Source organism: Engystomops pustulosus, chromosome 6, assembly GCF_040894005.1.
Source record: "Engystomops pustulosus chromosome 6, aEngPut4.maternal, whole genome shotgun sequence".
NCBI classification, from domain to species: domain Eukaryota; kingdom Metazoa; phylum Chordata; class Amphibia; order Anura; family Leptodactylidae; genus Engystomops; species Engystomops pustulosus.
In genome coordinates, this window is record NC_092416.1 from 128657518 (window position 1) to 128666202 (window position 8685).

Sequence of the window (8685 nt, forward strand, 5' to 3'; positions counted from 1 at the left end):
TATGTTGTTGCCAGCCTGGGTTCCTTGGACATCCTGGCACCGGTGATGCTTAGCCAATTTACTAAAATGTTCGATACAGCAGCAAATACCTTTGTTTCTCATATGAAAAAATGCTTGCTGTATATTTCAGGATGTAATAAGCCCTGCCAGAGTAGCAGTTACACATATGCATCTTGAGATTGTAATGATATTTCTGCTATAACACAGCATTATGCCATTTAAGGTAGAACAATGTTTAAAAAACACAGTGGGAGGCTATGTACTGCTCGTCTGTCTTACGTACCCCCCATACAGTGTAATTCTAAGCTCAGCATTAGCTAGATCAATTTCGTATATCAGCAAAAATCTATAGTCGACGCCGCTCGCTCTCGAGTTTGCTGTGTCACCGTGATTATAAAAGAGATGAAAATGGCAATGATTTTTCAAACAACAATTAAAACAGCCGTAATCTCTGCAAGACGCCTTGTTTAACTCATATGGAAGAATCTGTAATGAATGACGATGCCAGTGCCGTTCTCTCCTGTGGAAAGTTTATAGTTTGCTTCTCTCTTTCCATAACTCCCTGTTTACCTTCCATCTGACAATGGGATTACTATAATAATACTTGCAAACTTCATTAAAAAAATTGTATTAAGCTGAGATATTTACTGTGGGTTACTGCTTTCCCAACCAAATGCAGTAAACCTGAGCACGCTGAGAAGACAGCATGATATTTTTTTTAAAGATGAGATATGAAATGTGAAAAAATAAAAATCAAAGTTTAAATAAACAGCCCCATGCGCTAGCACGTGTTTAGATCATCTGTGAGACAAAAAATCTACCTGTTCCTTTGATCCCTGCACACAGAGCTAATTTACATGCCAAGACTATATTCTCCATGAAGGCTTGCACAGCAGGCTGTGTATAGTGAACTCCTCCTCCCTCTTTGCTTTTGAAGTGCAGCCCAATCAACAAAAAAGCACTTTCCCTGCAGCTTCATCACCTCTTTACCAACACAGACCTCCACTATCCAACACAGACCTTCACTCATCCATGCCTTCTGCAAAAACTGCTACCATTATATAGAAGATAGAGGCCATGTCAGCTGTTGTTTCTATGACATTGATATTGATGACAGCCTGGGGAGCAGATCATGCAAACTCTGTCCTTTTAGTCCCATCCTACTGCACAGGATAAAGCTGACATGCATCTTGCTGTTGTCCACTCCAGGTGTCTTTCATGTAATGGACATGTCTAAATTTTTGCCCAGAAAAAAACCCACAGTACGGGTAAGGTTGTATCATAGACTGACTCAATGGGGCAGATTTACTTACCTGGTCCTGTTGGGATCCCGTGGTGCTTTGTCCGATGAGGATTCGGGTCCAGCGCGATTCGCTAAGGTCGTGCGTCCAATTTCCTGCAGGTGTCGCTTCCGTGCCGAGGTCCGCCGGAGTTCACCTTCTTCTTCCTGGTGCATGTGAGTGTGTGATCTTGTGACACATTTAGTTTTTTAAATTCCGTGTTTTTTCCAAATCCGTCTGGTTGTCCGACAGCCATGCCCCCGATTTCTGTCACGTGCAAGCCGGCGCCGATGCGCCACAATCTGATCGCGTGCGCCAAAAACCCGGGGCAATTTGGCTTAAAACTAGAGATGAGCGAGTATACTCGTCCGAGCTTGATGTGTTCTTTACACACAATATATATGTGTGTAAAGAACACATTGCAGATGTTTACATACATCTGCAATGTCTTCTTCACACATATATATTGTTCTTCACATGCTATTTTGTACGCACCGTTCCGCGCGTATCTCCCGACAAGTAAGCAGATGTGCTGAACATCTGTAATCTATTCTTCACTGTGTTCTTTACTGTGTTTTTCACTTAAATGATCCTGTGTTCACGGTGTTCACTGTTTTTATTCTATTCTTCACTGTTCGGCACATCTGCTAACTTGTCGGAAGATACGTGCGGAACGGTGCGAACAAAATAGTATGTGAAGAACAATATATATGTGTGAAGAACACATTGAAGAACACGGTGAGCAGCACAGAGACACCGGGGAGCAGCACAGAGACACCGGGGAGCAGCACAGAGACACCGGGGAGCGGCACGGAGACATCGGGCAGTGGCATGGAGACATCGGGCAGCGGCACGGAGCGGCACGGAGACATAGGGGCACGGAGACATAGGGGCACGGAGACATAGGGGCACGGAGACATAGGGGCACGGAGACATAGAGGCACGGAGACATCGGGGCACGGAGACATCGGGGCACGGAGACATAGAGGCACGGAGACATAGAGGCACAGAGACATCGGGGCACGGAGACATCGGGGCACGGAGACATCGGGGCACGGAGACATAGGGGCACGGAGACATAGGGGCACGGAGACATAGGGGCACGGAGACATAGGGGCACGGAGACATAGGGGCACGGAGACATAGGGGCACGGAGACATAGGGGCACGGAGACATAGGGGCACGGAGACATAGGGGCACGGAGACATCGGGGCACGGAGACATCGGGGCACGGAGACATCGGGGCACGGAGGCATAGGGGCACGGAGACATAGGGGCACGGAGACATAGAGGCACGGAGACATCGGGGCACGGAGACATCGGGGCACGGAGACATCGGGGCACGGAGACATAGAGGCACGGAGACATCGGGGCACGGAGACATCGGGGCACGGAGACATCGGGGCACGGAGACATCGGGGCACGGAGCGGCACGGAGACATAGGGGCACGGAGACATAGGGGCACGGAGACATAGGGGCACGGAGACATAGGGGCACGGAGACATAGGGGCACGGAGACATAGGGGCACGGAGACATAGGGGCACGGAGACATAGGGGCACGGAGACATAGGGGCACGGAGACATCGGGGCACGGAGACATCGGGGCACGGAGACATCGGGGCACGGAGGCATAGGGGCACGGAGACATCGGGGCATGGAGACATCGGGGGAAGGAAGCATTGGGGCACGGAGACATAGGGGCACGGAGACATAGGGGCACGGAGACATAGGGGCACGGAGACATAGGGGCACGGAGACATAGGGGCACGGAGACATAGGGGCACGGAGACATAGGGGCACGGAGACATCGGGGCACGGAGACATCGGGGCACGGAGACATCGGGGCACGGAGCGGCACGGAGACATAGGGGCACGGAGACATAGGGGCAGGGAGACATAGGGGCACGGAGACATAGGGGCACGGAGACATAGGGGCACGGAGACATAGGGGCACGGAGACATAGGGGCACGGAGACATAGGGGCACGGAGACATAGGGGCACGGAGACATAGGGGCACGGAGACATCGGGGCACGGAGACATCGGGGAGACTTCAGTGGAAGAAGAGCAGCGGATCCCGGGACAGCGTATCTCCCGACAAGTAAGCAGATGTGCCGAACATCTGCAATCTATTCTTCACTGTGTTTTTCACTTAAATGATCCTGTGTTCACTGTGTTCACTGTTTTTATTCTATTCTTCACTGTTCTTCACATCTGCTAACTTGTCGGGAGATAATATACGCGCGGAACAGTGAAGAATAGATTGCAGATGTTTGCATACATCTGCTAACTTATCAGAAGACATTCTTTTTCAATTAATTAACACATTTTATTCCCGAACCATGGTCCCTTTGAAAAATGCTCGGGTCTCCCATTGACTTCAATGGGGCTCGTTATTCGAGACGAGCACTCGAGCATCAGGAAAAGTTCGTCTCGAATAACGAGCACTCGAGCATTTTAGTGCTCGCTCATCTCTACTTAAAACGCAGCAAAACAGAAATATTCTGGAAAACTCAACGGAATCACGGTCCGTGGTCCCTTAGTAAATGTGCCCCAGTATGTGCACTTGTGCATGCAGGTCACTGATACTACGACTCTCTTGACTTCTCAGCATAAAACAAGCAGATATATAAATGAATACATGACTATACAAATAAACATGCTCTACTGAATTTTTACCCACAAAGTTATATAATAATCTGCTCAGCTCCTCCTGCTCTATAGCATTCTGTCTGGAGATTACATTGCATTTTGTGGTGTTGGTTTCCTAAAACTGCATTCCATGGTTTAATTAAAAATTTCCCAACAAGTATTAGCCTCCACTAAGGGAGACGCCGTTACAGTCCCTAATAAGCCAATGCTAACTGTATAGAGTATTTTCTTATAAACTTACCTACACATATTGATGACTACAGGCAACCATTATTTCAACATCAAACCTTTGTAATAGTAAGTAGAAGATTTGAATCCTTGCAGGAAATTTTAACTTTAACCAGGGCTTTGGGGGGTCCATTAGGTGTCACTTTCCCATATGAGAAGACTAATAAACTATAAACCATAAATTACAGTTAGGGGCCTGGCACAGACTTTGTAGATGTTAACATTATATAGAGATCTAAGATCAAAATCCAGCAGGATAAACTATGGGCACTTACTCAAAGATCCAGGTACTGTGACTGCGGTAATATTCTTACATTTGTTTTTCGTGGCCTCCTTCCTTCTAGAATCAACTTTTAAATGATGCTAATGAACCTGAAAGGCTTTCGGGTAGGGGATGCTAACAGAGCCCCTCTGTGCTCACTGGCTATTACACTGTACAGGAGCACTTCTCCTCCTCCCCTCTGCAGAGGGGCTTTGGTAATGCCACACAGATCCTTTCTGGCTTCATTAGCATAATTTTAAATGTTGATTTTAGAAGGAAGGAAACCATGGATAACAAATATAGAAAGATTACCACAGTCACTGTGAGTGTCCCAGGTTTATCCATACTTCATTTTGATTGACGTGTGTTTCCTTTAATGCATCAGTAGCGCAACCTGTAGATTTGCATTAAACTATATGAGAACCATTCTAGTGGTAACCTCAGCTCTGAATAGGAGCAGTCTGATACATGAATTATAAAACGAGTTTATAAAGTGTCATTTCTGACAATATTTTTGATTTTAGCTTAGTTTTGTTGGACTGGATTTTGTGGAATCCCTTTTCACCACATGTATAAGGATAATGCATAAGTGCTGCTGTAGCCTGGCTGCTTACTGAACAATTTCCATGTGTCCTTTGGATAAACTCTTAATAATATCCCTGAATGTTGGAGGAAATAAAAAGACTCTTGAAACTCATTTGTAGCGTATCCCTCCTCCTTTTGGGAGAAACAATGAAGAGTATTATTAGCCATGACAAAAATCTGAAGTTTGTTACTTGTCTTCTTTGGATGGAGGAGCTTGGCATTACTCATTTGTCACATGACATCAGAAGACATTTGGCAGATACCTGTCTAATGAAGTGTATGAGAAAAGCAACACACAGATGCCTCAGGGTATGAACTGAGATTCTGCCAGGATATTAGAATTTCCTATCCATTCATTTTCCTACCCCTGTCTCTGTACTTCTATTAATCTATGTAACTATTAGTATTTGTGTATACTCATCTGCCTGTCAGATATTTTCTCCATATAAAAAGGATGCAGACGTGTTAGGAGACTCCAATGCAAAATCTATTTGAACCTTCCCACAACAATTGGTCCCTCAATATATTTTTGAAAGAGCAGTTTTTATTCCCACTGAGGTCAGAGTATAACTGCAACTTCTTCAACACCTTAAAGGAAATCTATCATAAAAATCAAGCACGGATAAACCAGGGACAATTTGACTGTGGTAATCCACGTCCTCTTTCCTTCTAAAATCAACTTTCAAAATTATTCTAATGAATCAGAAAGACGTCAGTTGGGGTGTCACCAGAGCCCCTCTGTGCTCCAGATTCATAGGGCAGTGGTGGCGAACCTATGGCATGGGTGCCAGAGGCGGCACTCAGAGCCCTTTCTGTGGGCACCCGGGCCACCACCCCAGCACATCAGGCAGTACTTAACCCCTTAAGGACGCAGCCTGTTTGCAGGTTAAGGCTCGCAACTTTTTTTTGAAATTTGACCAGTGTCTCTTCCTGTGGTAATAACTTTTGAACACTGTTACTTATCAAAGCGATTCTGAGATTTGTTTTTTTCCCCACATGTTGTACTTCATTTTAGTGGTAAATTTTGGCTGATAAGTTTTGCGTTTATTTACAAAAAAAAGAAAAAAATGATGAATTTTTAGAAAAATTTGCCATTTTCGAAATTCAAAATCACCGCGTTTTCAGGCAGATAGATTTACCACCTAAATAACTTGCAGAATAACATTTCCCATTTGTCTACTTTACATTTTCATAATTTTTGAAATGTTTGGATAATTTATTTTGACGTCACGCGGCCTACAAATCGAATAGCGATTTTCCGTATTTTCGGAATTGACTATTTTGGGGATAAATACTGTTTGAAATCAAATTTTACATATTTAGCAACAAAACCCCCTATATAACCAACCCATTTTCAAATCTGCACCCCTCAAACTATCAGAAACAGCATTTACAAAGATTGTTAACCCCTTGAGATCTTCATAGTAATTGAATCAAAATGGCGGTGAAATTTAGAATGGTCAAATTTTGTCGGTTATACGTTCATTTAGCCCTAAAATGTACACATTTCCAAAAGCTAAAAAGAGAAAACTCAGCATAAAATATGTTCTACAATTTCTCCTGAGTGCAGCGACCCCCCACATGTGGACATTACTTGTGTTATGGGGGCACAGCAAGGCGCAGAAGGGAAGGAGCACCCTGCAGCTGCCAGGATTTTAGTTTTCTCGTTGCCCCCTTTTGAAGGCTATAAAATTTTCGCTTTTCCGTTATTTGGGCCATGTGATGGCATTTTTTTTGCGGGACGAGATGCTTTTTCCAGTGTTACCATTTTGGGGTTGGTATCACCTATTGTTGGAAATTTTTGAACTTTTTTTGAGGTCATGAGTAGAAAAGCATCAATTCTGTACTGGATTTTTTACTTTTTTTTTTTTTCGTGTTCACCGTATAGCCTAATAATCCTGTTATCTTTATTCTATGGGTCTGGATACCAGACATGAATATTTTTTCTTATGTTTTACTAAATTTGCCAAATAAAACCCTAATGTGGGGAAAAATCTATCATTTTTGCATCGCTGTCTTCCAAGTGGCATAACATTGTTATGTTTTTGGCTACAGAGCTGGTTGATGGCTTGTTTTTTGTGGGACATGTTGTTCTTTGCAACAATATCATTCTGGAGTACATATGTTTTGTTGATCACTTTTTATTGCATTTTTAGTGGGATATAATAGGTAAAAATCATAATTTTTGGCGGGTTTTTGATGTTTCTTTTTACGGCGTTCATCATATGGGTTCAATAGTTATTTCGTTTTATTCTATGGATTGTTACGGACGCGGTGATACTATCTATGTGGGGTTTGTGTTATGATTTAGACTTTTTTGAGCGTTATATGTCTCTTTATATGTTTTGGGGCTTATGGGCATTTTTAGTGATTTATAAAGTAATTTTTTATTGAAAAACCTTATTTTGTACATTTTTTACATGATCCACCATGGGATATGAACAAGCAATCATCTGATTGCTTGTTCTTGATAATACTCTGCAATACTAATGTATTGCAGGGTATTATCAGTGCCAGCCTATGCAGATGCATAGGCTGACACTTTGCCTTTAAGATGACGTCACAGACGCCATCTTAAAGGTAAACCCTCCAGGCTTCTCTGGGGTCCCGATCGGACCCCAGAGGAGCCAAAACAGCGATCGCCCCCCCCGAAAACGGTGCGGGGGGGGCCATCGTGGGGTAAAGACCCCCAGAAGGCATGTTAAATGCCGCGGTCGCGTTGACCGTGGCATTTAACGGGTTAAACACCCGCGATCGGAGCCCACTCCGACCGCGGGTGTTAGCCGGGGATGTCAGCGGTAATCCCACGGCTAACTATGCCGGTTCGGCTGCTATGCAGCGCTGAACCGGCATCGGCTCTGCGCAGTAGCTGTACTGCGCTGAGCGCTAATCGCGGGACTCAGCGCAGTACAGCTACGGCGCAGAGCGCTAAGGGGTTAAAGAATCTTCCTGCAGTTCCAAGCAACTTAAAATATGCTGCTTTCAGTGATATTTTAAAGTGATACTTACTTGGCTGCTTGGGACTGTGGGAAGAGGGACAATGTGTAGCCAAGGCCGAATTATCTTAAGAGGTCCTCCTGCTGGCCGCACGATTCTCCATGTACAGTGCTAAAGTCCACAGACTTTAGCCCCAAGAGACTCTCCCACACCCTTGTGTGTGACAGTGTGTATACTCTGTATGTATATGCAGCGTGTGTATATGGTGTTTTTATACTGCATGTATTTGTATATATGGTCAGTGTATTCTGTATGTGCGTTTATACTGTATGAGTTTGTATATACTCTGTGTATTAGTGTATAAATGTATATGAGTGCATAAATGTGTGTGTATAAGTGTATACTTGTATGTATATGGGTGCGAGTATACGAGTGTAGAACTTTATGTGTGTGTATATAAGTATATAGGTGTGTATATATCAGTGTATAAATGTGTGTAATTGTAAAAACATGTCTGTATAAGGGTACATTCACAAAAACGTATGTGGACATTTATCTGGCTGCAAAATTTCTGCAGGATATACTTACCTCATAGTCGTCTATAGAGCCTGGCCTCGATATTGTGAGCACAACGAGTACTCACTGTTTCAAGCCGTGGCCGCAAAAGAGAGAGAGAGCGTATCTATGGCCGTAAGAATGGTCATGCAGCTCTGTTCTCTATGGAGAGGGGAGGGGTGAGC